This window comes from Phascolarctos cinereus, unplaced genomic scaffold (assembly GCF_003287225.1).
Source record: "Phascolarctos cinereus isolate Bilbo 61053 unplaced genomic scaffold, phaCin_HiC Scaffold_4;HRSCAF=312, whole genome shotgun sequence".
NCBI classification, from domain to species: Eukaryota; Metazoa; Chordata; class Mammalia; order Diprotodontia; family Phascolarctidae; genus Phascolarctos; species Phascolarctos cinereus.
In genome coordinates, this window is record NW_027555847.1 from 508,123,592 (window position 1) to 508,136,551 (window position 12,960).

General features: G+C 37.4%; 1 protein-coding gene across 1 annotated transcript in view; it reads left to right on the plus strand.

The window, feature by feature from the left end:
- EMILIN2 (elastin microfibril interfacer 2) overlaps window positions 1–12,960 on the plus strand; it is a 60,821-nt gene that overhangs the window by 17,618 nt on the left and 30,243 nt on the right. The window lies entirely within an intron of this gene.

Below are 12,960 nucleotides of genomic sequence, written 5' to 3' on the forward strand. Positions count from 1 at the left end.
CAGGAAGGTCTGGGTTCAAATCCTACTTCAGACACATACAAGCTGAGTAACCAAGGGAAAATTACTTGATTTGTCAGTACCCGAAGCAATTCCCTGAGACTAGAATTATAGACAAATTGCTTGAGTTACATGAGAGGACAAAATTTCCATAACAGGAATGCCCCACCCCGAAGAAATTGTAAGTCCAGACCTTCCCCCTCCTCCAATCATTTTAGTCATTACTGTTCTGTTTATCTTCCCCACCATGGTTCTCTTTCTCTTCGTCATCTTTACTACTATCCATTGCATTCAATGGGCAAAAATTACTGAACTACACTGAAGTTCTGAGAAGTTTTCAAAGGTTTTCTCATGCATTTTGTCTTTGCTACCTCTTATTCTTAGAATGTGAGCGTAGGCCATGCTCTGGTTTTGAACAAGTCAGATTTTGGCACTTAACAGCATGACTATCTGATAGGCTCTTGTCCCTGGAAGACATCCTAGCACTTTAAAGTAGAATGTGTGCTAACCCAAATCGAACAACAACAACTACAGAACATTTTACAAAGTTTATCAAAGATTAGTGTTTGCCCAGTACTTAACAAGAGCGTGCCTTGCTGGGTAGTCCCCCGTATGCTAAAAAAAGAAGGAGGAGAGGAGGAGGAGGAGGAGAAGAAGAAGAAATTAAATAGCTGAATCAAGAATTAAATTTCTTTAAAAACTAAAGTATGCAAGTAGCTTATAGTTCTGATGCATATAAGAATATATATATTTTTTTTATTCAGTTGTTTTCAGTCATGTCTGACTCTTTGTGACCCCATTTGGAGTTTTCTTGGCAAAGATACTACAGTGGTTTGCCATTTCATTCTCTAGCTTATTTTACAAATGAGGAACTGAGGCAAATGCAGTTAGGTAACTTGCCTAGAATCACACAGCTACTAAATGTCTGAGGCTAGATTTGAACTCAGGAAGATGAGTCTTCCTGATTCCAGGCCTGGCACTCTATCCACTGCACCACCTAGCTGCCTATATAGGAATATGGTAAATGGGAAATTTTTCACATCGAGCTGTGTTGATAACCACCCTGGATGTCTATTGCATTTCAGCATTGGTATTAAATCAATTAAGACTGAATAGTTGGGTTGCATGTTCCATGTTCAGTCATTACAAGTAGTGTTTAATTAGTGTTGATAATGTGTTCAGCTTTGAATGGAATGGTTAACATATTGCTTTAATTATTACTCATAGCACAAAGGGCACTTCCTTTTTGGGGAATATTAAAATATTATTGCATGTTGAATGAGTGTGAACAGTATAGAAGGTGCCAGTTAGAACACAGTCACATGATATTTTTAACTAGTGTATTAGTCTAAAATTGATAACCTTAGGCTAGAATTGAATGGACTGTCTTTTTAAATAGTCATCCAAAGGTTCTAATTTTTTCTTTAATCACTAGGTAACTTCTTTCTTGCCCAAATAAATTGTTTCTTTCTCTGGAAGAGCAGCTTTTTGGCCAACTAGAGCCCTGAGAAATAAACTGTTTTCATCTTCTGGCTCAGTTACCATCTCTCTCTCTCTGAAAAAAAAAAAGGAAAAAAAAATAAAGGACTTTCCAGGAGATACAAGAAGTATATGATGTTTTAAAAATATTGTGGCATTTTCTGCCTGAAAAGAAAATGCTCTGAAAAATTAATTTCCAAAAATTAATTCACCACTTGGTTATCTCTTCTTTGACCACTGTGCAGTAATGATGGGTGTTGAACATAAGTAGGCAAGTTCGTTAGAGTTTGTTGTACTCCTGATGTGGAAATGTTGCAGAAGGCAAACTTTTTTTGGGGTGTGTCCTACAAAAGGACCCAGCTGTTCTTATTTTCTTTAATGTAGGAAAAGATGAGAAAATGCTCCTTAAATATCATTCTTTGCAGTGTCAGCCTTTCAGGAAAAATGCACTTTCAGTTATGCTGTACTATATCCACCCTAATTCAGAAAGAAAAAAAAGTATTTCTAGTTTGTGATCTGAGGAAGCTTGTACAAGCAGCAGAAAGGGAGGGATTAGTTTGATGAAAAGGATTTCTGTTGTTATAGGATATCTCAATTTTTCTTCCAACTCTTCAAAATTTTATAAAAAAAACCTGTGATCAGGTACAGTATACAGAAACTTGAATTGAATGAAACATTGTTCAGGGTACATTTTACAAAAAAATGGTGATTCTTCTTTAAAAAAATTTATTTTTTATAAAGATGGCATCTGATCCTTCTGCTTTGCCCAGATCCTTCTGCCATGGCCTGCTTGTCAAAAGAAATAAAGAAAAAATGGTGTATTGTATCTGCATCTGATTTGGCATGTCCACACACAGTTCTTTACCCCATGTTCATTAAAAAATAGCTGCTGATTTTGAAAAGTTCTATTTTTTAATATGAACTTAATAAATACCAACAAACATGACCATTTCAGTATGCACAGGAAAATTTTAAAAAAGGGTTGTATATGAAACTATGAAAGTCTGTTAACATACAGTTTGTCTTTTTTTCCCTCACTACGTAGAACTTGGGTTTTAAAAATATGTAATTTGAATTTAACATAGTAATTCTAGCATTGTATCTAAATTAATACTTGTCTGTATCCTTTTCTGAACTTCCTTCTTTTTTTTCTTTTATGATTCATTGACATTCTTCTCTAAGTATAACTATTGATACCCTCACTACCTTCCCCAAATCTCCCCTTCCAAAAAGAAAAAGAAACAGTGATTACTTGTAATAAATAAGCCTGGTCAAGCGAAAAAAGAATCCACCCATTGGCTGCATATGAAGATATATGTCCCACACTGTTTTTCCTGGTCTATCACCTCCCTGCCAAGAGGTAATAAGCAATGATGTTTTAATTACAACAAAACTATGATGTAGGGGAGAAGAGTTTCCCAGTCCGAGGCATTTCACTGTTCTGGCCTGTGTATGGTTCACATCAGATTTGGTCTAAATATCTTGCACAAATCGGGTAAATGAAGGTTGTAAATGTTCGATGAATGAGGGTGGACACAACAGTTAGAACTTCTTGATGGTTCTTAACCATTCCGCTTCCAATATGTGTGTGTTAAAATTTTTAATTAGAATTGTGAAACATTTAGTTATTGCTTCCTAAATCAATAACTATGTGTGACGTGTAAGACATGATGTATTAGTTTTCCATCCAGAACAAATATGTCATCCTTTGATCACTCTCACATAATCTAGAAGCCATTCTACTTCATGATCATACAAAACAACTAGCCAGGTAAAGCATTTATTTTCTCCCTTAACACTGCATGAGGCAGAGGTGTTGAATATGTGGTCTGCAGGCTACATGTAGGCCACAATGTTTCCAAGTGCCACTCAACTCAGGTTAAAATCTAGTTGGGAAGCATTTAACAAACAAATAAGAGCACAATAAAGCATAGATCATATTAATATGTAGTTTAGCAGCCCCTGTTTCTATTTGTTTGTCATCATTGGTGTAAAGGATAGAGAGGTGACCTTGAAGTCAGGAAGGCCTTGTTTCAAAGCTTTGCCAAGTAGGAAATCAAACTCATATTTTCTTAGTCTAAATCCAGTGGGTTTTTTTCCAGTATACTAAATTGCCCTCAAAAAACAAAGTAAAGTAGTTGTGTCTATGATAATTATTTTAAATAATAATTTGTAAATAATATATTTGTAATTATTATATTAAATAATATTTATAATAAATAATATTTGCCACAGCACTGATAAATGAAAAGCCAATTAAACGGATACTTTGAAGCTATGAAAATGACTTCGCAGATCCAATTTTGGTTTCTGAAATGCATTGAAGTGTTAGTTGAAATGATAGTTAGACCATTGTTGTCCAAGGATGTATGTCTTTTTTGTCCTAGGAATATGAGGGTTTTAAAACCTGCTTCCCATGGCTGTTGTGAGAATGAAAGGAATAATTTCTAACCAAAAGTATTTTCCTCACAACAATTCTGTATTATTATTTCCATTTTACATATGAAGAAATAGAGGCACAGATTTAATGACTTTTTAATGGTCAGATGACTAATGTCAGAGAGGGGATCTGAACACGGATCTCTTGATGCCAAGTCCTTTATTGCTTCCACAACACTTAATAGAAGGGTCAAAGGTAGTCAGTGTTTTTAAAATAAAACAAATTACTGACTATAACTAGAATTTCCTCTTTTTCAAGGAGTATGAAGTAGGTAGAGATCAATTCATGTAATTTAGTTTGGAGCAAACACTTTCTTTTGAACTAAACCTGTGATTTTGTTAGGAAAGAGAATTCCCAGTGAGGAAACACCCTTTACCAGTGTAGATCAGTACCTGCTTTGCAACTTATAGTCTTACAGAATTGTCAAGGACAGTGTTGTCAAACGCAAATAGAAATGGATTCCCACCAGCCATGTATAAACTTAGGATGCCACAAATTTAACATTGTCTATGTTGTATTATATTTTTATCTATTTTGTTAAACATTTCCCATTATCTTTTGATCTGTTTCTGGTATGCTAGAGCACTTTGCGGCCTCTGGGTTTGACGCCTGTGATCTAGGTACTGAGAGGTGATGTGACTTGCCCCAGGGTCACACTTATCTCTGAGATGAATCAGAAGACTTCATCATAGGATCAAAGCTGTAAAGTTAGAAGGGATGTCAGAGGTCCTGTGGTCTAACTCTCTCATTTTTCAAATGAGGAAACTGAGATCCATGAAGATGAAGTGGCTTATCTAAAGACATAGGCAGTAAGCATCATTTGAAGACGCAGCAAAATGCACAAAGTCCTTGCTTTAATGAAAAAGAGTCAGTAGTTTGTGGACTTTTTCTGAGCAACTGCTAGGATGGTAAATATATAACAAATGTTAGGCATTAGAACAATGGTGTTAAAAACCATATGTACAGTAATAGAAAATGGTAGATAAAGTATGAATGATTATTACAGTAACCTTTTCAAGTAGCAAGAATATGCAGTAGGGGTTAAATTTAGTAAACATTAGGTTATGTGGAGGTTGGCAATTATTTGGTTTGTGGTGTATTTTGGCCTTTGGCTTCAGCACCCTCCCTACCTTTTTAGTTTGCCTGTTTTGGCCACCTAATTGGCCACTGACATGTCCAATATAATATCTTGCACATATTAGGCATTCTACCAATCTTTGCTTGAATAATTGAGTGAATATATATCTCTGACTTAGCTTCCCTTTTCCTTGTGTTTTCTTAATTAATAGCCCTTATTGATACCTTTTTAATATGAGAGTAATTTCTCACATCCATCAGTTGACTCCTCCCCTGTAACTAAGAAAAAAGTGAGAAAAACCCATTGACAGATCTCAAGCATTTGACAATATGCAGCCTTCCACACCTTTTCACTGTTGAGAATCAGAAATATTGAGTGTTGTTGTTTAAAAACATAAATATTGAGTTGTTTTTAGTTCTTCCACAGACGGTAGTCTTCAAAAACAATGCTTTTTGACCATTAAAGATTTTTTTTTGTTCATAGCTTTGATTTCATTAGCATCCACTAATCCAAATTAGCAGCTTTTGTGCAGTTTATAATGCTGCAGAATTGCTTGGTACATTGTTGTACTTCTTTGATCATTTTCAGTTGTGCCCAACTCTTCACGACCCCATTTGGGGTTTTCTTGGCGGAGATAATGGAGTGGTTTGCCATTTCCCTTCTCCAGCTCACTTTCCAGATGAGGAGACTGAGGCAAACAGGGTTAAGTGGCTTGCCCTGGGTTACACAGCCAGTAAGCCTCTGAGGTCACATTTGAACTCAGGTCTGGGCCAGCATTCTATCCACTGTGCCACCTAGCTGCCACTGATCCCATTGCAATGGTAAATAACTTGTCTAGTGTCACATAGCCTGTGTGGTAGAGGTGTCATATGAGACTGGGTCCTTTGTGTCTCCAGATTTCTGATTCTGTCTACAAGACCATCCTGCCACTCCTTGGAAAGTAGATTTAGCAAATCAAGATGAATTAACTTATAATTAATAGTAGCTCACATTTATGTGTTACTTTATAAAATGCCTTTTCGCATTATCTATGTGATCATCAACTTTCCTTAAGTAGTTAAATGCTGTTATGTATGATACTAAGAAAATTGGCAAGAAAATGGACTCAGAGGTGACAAATGGCTTGTGAGCTGTTTGTTAAACTGTTCTAAAAGAGTCAGAAATGCCATAAGCTGTAATTACCTCCATTTCCTGATGAGATCTTTTGTTTCCCTAAGCAACTCTGTTGCAGAACCCATAAAGAACAAAATAAGAAAAACAAAAGGAAGAGGATAAATAAATTATCACAGATTTCTTACTGAATTAAAACCACCTTTTCTTCTATCTTTAAAGTTAGCTGGAGGAGAGATAAGTATTCAAACTGAAAAAAGAGAAGAAAGTAAAAACAAACAAACAAACAAAAAACCCCCAAACAAATAACCTACTTAAAGTCTCTGAGCAAAAGATTGGGTTTTTAGAGCATCTAAGGTAATATCTGTGAGAATCATTCATATTAATGGGTGATGTCCATAAATGCTCTCATAGAGTGTGTATTTTGGGAACAAAGAAGAATAAGTTTATTAGCAGATGGCAGTAAGGGTGTGTGTGTGTGTGTGTGTGTGTGTGTGTGTGTGTAGAGTGTCATTCTGACTACAGGAATGAAGGAATGTGATATAAGAACCACAATTGGGATGGTTTGATTGATTTGGGGGAGCAGTTTTTAGTAGTACAAAGCATTTACATACTACCTAGAAAAGTATTATATGTATGGGCTTGGCTTATAGAATCTTCTCATTTTCCTTCCCAGAGCAGGGTGGAAGTTTTACATACCGTTGTATTTGGAAAATAACATCAGTTTTAAAAAAAGGAGTCAAAAACCATTAGAAATCATAAGCAAAAGTTGTATCTCTTGGTGAAGGACACACCCTGCATCTCACTCAACATGACATCAGGCTTAGCAATGCAAGCTTGCTCAGAAAAAAGTTAGTACTTTTGATTCAGAGAAGAGCAAACTCTCTCTCTACCGTGGTGGTTTGAGATTGACCTTTGCTGTCGGGATGCTGCCAGGAGGCCCTCCTCTAGCTTGTTTAGGGCTGTGGATAACTGTTTTCTTCGCAGTGAAGGTGAAGCATTATCAAGGGAATAAGATGGGGGAAACCTGCACTCCTTAATGAGGTTGATCAGAATATTCAGTTTAGACAAAAAGATTTGTTGTCTGTTCTAGGATTTGGACTTTTTAAGTATACAAGTCTATTCATTCATGTCAGTGGTTACTGTTACTTAAGATAAAAATGAAAAAAAAAAAAGTAGTTAACATTTACTTTTTGTAATAGAAAGCAGGTAAACCAGGAGGGAGTGCTGGTGTTTAAACACATCCTCTATTATAATACTTTTATGTTTTGATCTAATCGAGGCTGAACAAATCTGCTGATTTTTATGTTTATTAGATATCTTTTCTTTCTCAGCAATATGTTTGTCTAAGGATTTGTAGCATCTTGACATTTTGATGTTATAGAAAGTCGAAGTGAGATATTTCCAATTCAGTTACATTCACCTCTAAAGAGTTGTCCTGCCCACCATTGTCATAAAACAACTGCATTCATAAAGGTAGTTGAGGAGGTATGAATGGACATTCTTTGAAAGATATATTGATTATTATAACAAGCACTTTTGGTGCTATTGGCATATGTATCATAGTTGCCTTATAGGGAATGAATGTTGCTTGCAAAGATTTTCATTGTCAGCAGAAGATGCATTGGAGAGAAAGTCCCCCTCTGTCCATGAAGCCCCCACTCCATTTTTGGAGATGGTTATGGCAACTTACTGGGCTTGGAGATGCAGCTGAGACCCAGTAACTGATCCCAATATCACAGTCTAACTTCATTTACTTTTAGCAGATTGTTATTTTAACAATAGCAACAATGACCTCCCTTTTAAAAATCTCAAAAGATTTCATAAAACATAGTCTGTTCTTGGCATATAACTCGCTTTTTTTCAGTTTACAAAGTGAAGCCCTTTTTTTAGACTTTGTAAATTGGAATCCTTTATTTCATTGGAGCCAGTGATGGCTGCAATAAAATTGCTGCTCAATTTGGAAGTTAAGACAATAGAAGTAATAATAACAACTCTCATTTATATAATACTTTTAGCTTTGCAAAACGCTCTTTACCCCAATCCTGTGTCATAGGTAGTAGAAGGGCTGAGGCCAAGGTGGTGACTTGCCCATAGAGCTGCCAAGTGTTTGAGGTAGAATTCAAATACAGGCCTCCCAACTCCAGGTACAACAGTGGTTTGCACATCACATCAGACTTCCTTTCAGAAGCCCAGATGGCATCATGGATAAAGTGCTGGACTTGCACTGTCAGGAAGAACTGGGTTTTAATCCAACCTCTGATATTAACTATATGATCATAGCAAGTCACTGAATCTCTCTGAGCTTCTTCATGTGAAAATGGGGATAATACTACTACTCTCCACATCTCATAGGGTCATTGCAAGGAAACTACATTGGTACAATCCTATATAAATGTGAGTTATGGTTATTGTTCCAAATTTGACAAAACGCTTATCACCGTCGTGAATGTCGATTATTCCAGTCTGTTTGGATAGTTCTGTCTTCACAGATCACACGTCTGATTTACGCTAGTAAGCAGGAAAGAGATACTTTTATTTTGCTTATTTTCCCACTTTCTCTAGTCCATTACTCTTTAGATTTGGTGAGCAGTTCTCAAAATATAGCAAGGAGTTTCATCCTCTAAGGTATTTCTTGCCAGACCCAAGACTGGATGAGTAAGACGTTTTCACTAGAAATTCAGCACAGATTGTATCCCCAGGAGGTACTGATTAGTTATATTTTTGTATTGTGTGCATCTTTTTAGAGACCTGCTTGAAATCTAGGTAAAATTCTTCTTACTGAGATGAGAAAATGAACTTTTAAAGATTTGTAGAACTTGCAGAACAGATGAACAGAGTAAGACACCCATTAGTATTGTTTGATTATTGCAGAGGCAGAGAGCATTTCATTTAGAGAAAAGGGATGCTGCAAGGGAAGAAATTTAGCTCATAAGAACAGCTGCTTGCCTTATGGACCTGCTTCTGGAACCTAGTATATAGTTCAGAATAATCCCATAAGGTTATAATTGTTAATGTTGTTTTTATCTCGCTAGACTATAATGACCTGAAGGAACCAGTGGAGATTGGTTCTGGTTTGATTCCAGAGTTCAAGTCTGTTCTAGGGCAAGCTCAAGGTGGCTTTAGGTTCTTAGAGCCATCTAGCCCTGTCCCAAGGCTTCTCTGAACCTTATCTTTCATAGTCCCAAAGTGTGATCCTGGAACCAATTAGTTGTCCACAGTGTTCTTTGGATGGGGCATGAGCCCAGGTTAAAGCACAGTTGTTTCATCAAATGAATTATGACCAAGAGACCATTAGCTACATGTCCCTCCCCTTTGATTCAGTTATTCCCTGAATCTCTGTGGACTTCTTTTGAGTCCCCTGAAGCTGGATAGGTGATGTGTCAGAATGGATTATGAATATCTCCCAAGCTCTCATAGTTCTCTGTTGACTAAAATGATCCCAGTTACCGTCCCATAATTCTGAGCCTTGGTGAGCTCCCTAGAGGTGTAGAGATGAATATTTCCTTGCTCTGCCCTGGGCAGGGAGGGAAGGGTTGTTTTAAAACCCAGTCATCATTTTGCAATGAGTCCAATTTTTATTCCCGTCTTCCCTCCTTTGCACTCAGGGGTTATGCATAGTGGCTCAGCATTGTGGTGGTGGAGAAAGCTAAAAGTTTCCTCAAAGCCATTTAGGTCTAGGAAAATCACCAAAGATGGAAAAGATAGGGCTGGATTATCCCTTACCATTCTCTCTTCCAAATTGGGATCCCAGGGCTAGGTATCTGGGGTCTCATCCAAACACTAGGACTTCCCATGGCCTGGAGTTCATAAAACTGCCAAGCAAAGGGACAATAATATTGCATGACTAATCTTTGTCCTGGAAAAACATCCAGATTATAAAAACATACTTTCTTCTTCTCAGTAGAGAAGTGAATGATTACAGGTGAGCAGTATTGCCTACTTTGTCAGATAGGGTCATTTTGTTGGTTAGTTTGCTCTGAACTAACCCACTTTTTCACAGTTAACATGGAATGAGATTGGGAAATAACTCATATTAAAACAAAGGATATCAATAAAACTTTAATAATGTAGAGAAGAAAAAGAATTTAGAAAGAGATTTGGGAAAAGGACTTTTAAAATTAACATTCACATGTATCTGAAAACACTAAATTATGGAATTTACAGTTTCATTATGATCAATTTTTATTTGGGGGTATTATAATATTAGTAAACAACAACAGAAACAAAGCCTAGGATTAATTTTTAATTTTTTTAGGAAGAAATAAAGTAAAATTCCAGGATGTTTCCCATGGCAGTGAGGTGTATTCTTCATCATTTTTCCAGGGAAGATTCTTCCATATGTTCAGCTTGGGGGTAAAATGCTATGATTGCTATTCTCTAGGACTCCATAGCTATAAAGTGAGACTATTAGAGCAAGAGGAGAACTGGGATTGACTGCAGGAGAAATTCATATCACTTTTGAGCCAGTTTGTAAGTGGTTTTCAGGGAGGAATAAAAGGAAGAAAAGCATTTACAAAGTTAGGGATTTTACAAAGTGTGGCCTGTGCTGGCTCAGTATGATGGAGATCAGCCCACTCCTTGTCTGAGGTGTTGAAGATCAGGCTTCTCTTTCCTCCTCTTTGGAGGAGGAGACATCAAGCTCTTTGATATTCCTCGCCTGGCCTGGTCTTCCTTACCTGATTCTGTTACTTCAAATACTGCCAGGTAGGCAGTATTAAAGAGCAAACAGCTTTACCCACTCAGTCCAAGGGACTTGGCTGGGTTCAGTAAGTTTTTCTGAAATTATACACTGTTCCCACCCCCTAATATTACTATGTTCTTTTTCTTCAAGAGACAAAACACAAATCAGAATTTTCCCATTTTTAAAAATGGATATGAGGAAACAGATTGTACAGTCCTGTTTGCTGGCAGGAAGGATAAAGAAGAAAGACAGGTTGAGAGCTAGCCTCTTGGCCCTTGATTTTAAAGCCTTCTGGGGGCACCTTTGAACAAAGCACCTTTAATTAAACACAAAGCTGCTTTCTGGGCCTGTGGAGGTGGCATTCATCATTGTCAGTTAGTAGAGTTATCTTCAGATGTGAAGTTCTTCTTTCAGAGAAATGTTACCATCATTTTTAGGAATTTATAACCTTTGGAGCTAGAAGAGACTATAGAGATATCTGAGTCTATCCATTCGTTCAACAAACATTTATTAAGTAGGACCACTGAGAGATGTGGATGTGGACCTTTCTCTCCCACCCAGCTTGGGCTCATGTACCCACTTCATCCTGAGGCAGGAAAGATACCTGCCTCCTTCCTGGATTAGCACTCCATCATTGCTGCAGTAGATTCTGGCCCTGTCCCCAAGCAGCTTCTCAGCAGAGCACCAGGAGGTTCAGAAATTAACCCTGAGCACCACCTGCAGGTAAACAAGCCATGTCCCACTGCAAAGACTCCAAAGGTCCCTACCTAGCCTCTCCAGTTTCTTCACCTTCCCACTCTCCACCTCCGTTCAGTCAGGATCCTCTTAGTTCATCTTTATTTTTTTCACTTAGTATAAGAACAAGGGATAAAACAGCCAGCCAGAATGCTGCATTGGAAGCCTTGAGACCTAAAGAAAATCCTTTAGCACTTTGGATACATTCTCTACAGGGCACGGATGGAGGAATTTGGACAAGCTCTCACAGCATAAGAAGGCCTGGATAGGTTGAAATCTATACTGATGGAGCAAATACCCATGGCCATGAGATCATGGACATCTTGGAGTAGTAAAGGGCTTAATTATAATAAATAAATAAATAAATTAATTAATAATTTAAATAGAAAATTTAATAAAATAAATAATTTAATAAAATTAAATTAAATAATTAAACAAACAAATAAATAATAATTTATTATAGGCCCCAGCACATCCCACAATTAAATATAGATGTTGGTCTTGCACTCCCAACTCCTAAGGTTTTTGCTGCTGGTAAGGGGGCATTTTCAAGAGTTTTACCTCTTCCAGAGAGACAGTCTCCAGAGCCCAAGATCTTACTATACCCAACCTCTCTCAACATGGGTTGCTTTACAGTAGAGATGATCTTTTACCATCGTCTGTCTTGAGTAGAAAGGCAAGAAAGTTTAGTTAGCTTACCCTGGTTAGAAAGGAATTTGTTATACTACCTTTTGGTAGTAGTAGGAAGCAGTAGGCTGGCCTTAATTGTCCCAATTTGATTTAACCTGGTTTCATAGGCTCTGAAGTCAGAAGACTTGGGTTCAAATTTCATCTCTGATGTTTACTACTTTTGTGTAAATTTGCCTTCAGTTTCGGGATTGGACTAGATGGCTTCTAAGATTTCTTCTAGCTCTAGATCCAAGACCCTTTGATGACTCACACTGCTTACAATTTCTCACACAGGAAGGCCATTTCCCATCTCCATGTCTTTGCACTGGCTCTGGCCCCTGCCTAGAAGGAGCAAACTGCTTTCTTATCCCCACCTCTTAGAATCTTGGGTTTCCTTCCAAACTCAGCTCAAGCTCCATCATCTAAGTGAAGCCTTTTTGATCCAGACTCAAGCAATCACTTTTGTCTTTGTGTCCTGAGCACCCCGTGCAGTGGCTGGCACATAGGAGGTGATTAATAAGTGCTTGTTGGTTGATTGAATCTAGCGCTCGAAGTACAATATAATAGATATTTTCAGTTCAAATGCCGCTTTCCACAAAAGGTCTTCCCTAGTGTCTTCCCCTTTAAGGTTACCTCTGCATCTGCTTTGTATGTACATATGTACATATCTTGTATATATCTATCTATGGGCACGTTGTCTCCCCCACAAGTCCTTGATGTCAAGGACTGTTTTTGCTTTTTCTTTCTACCTCCAGAACTAATTTTGAC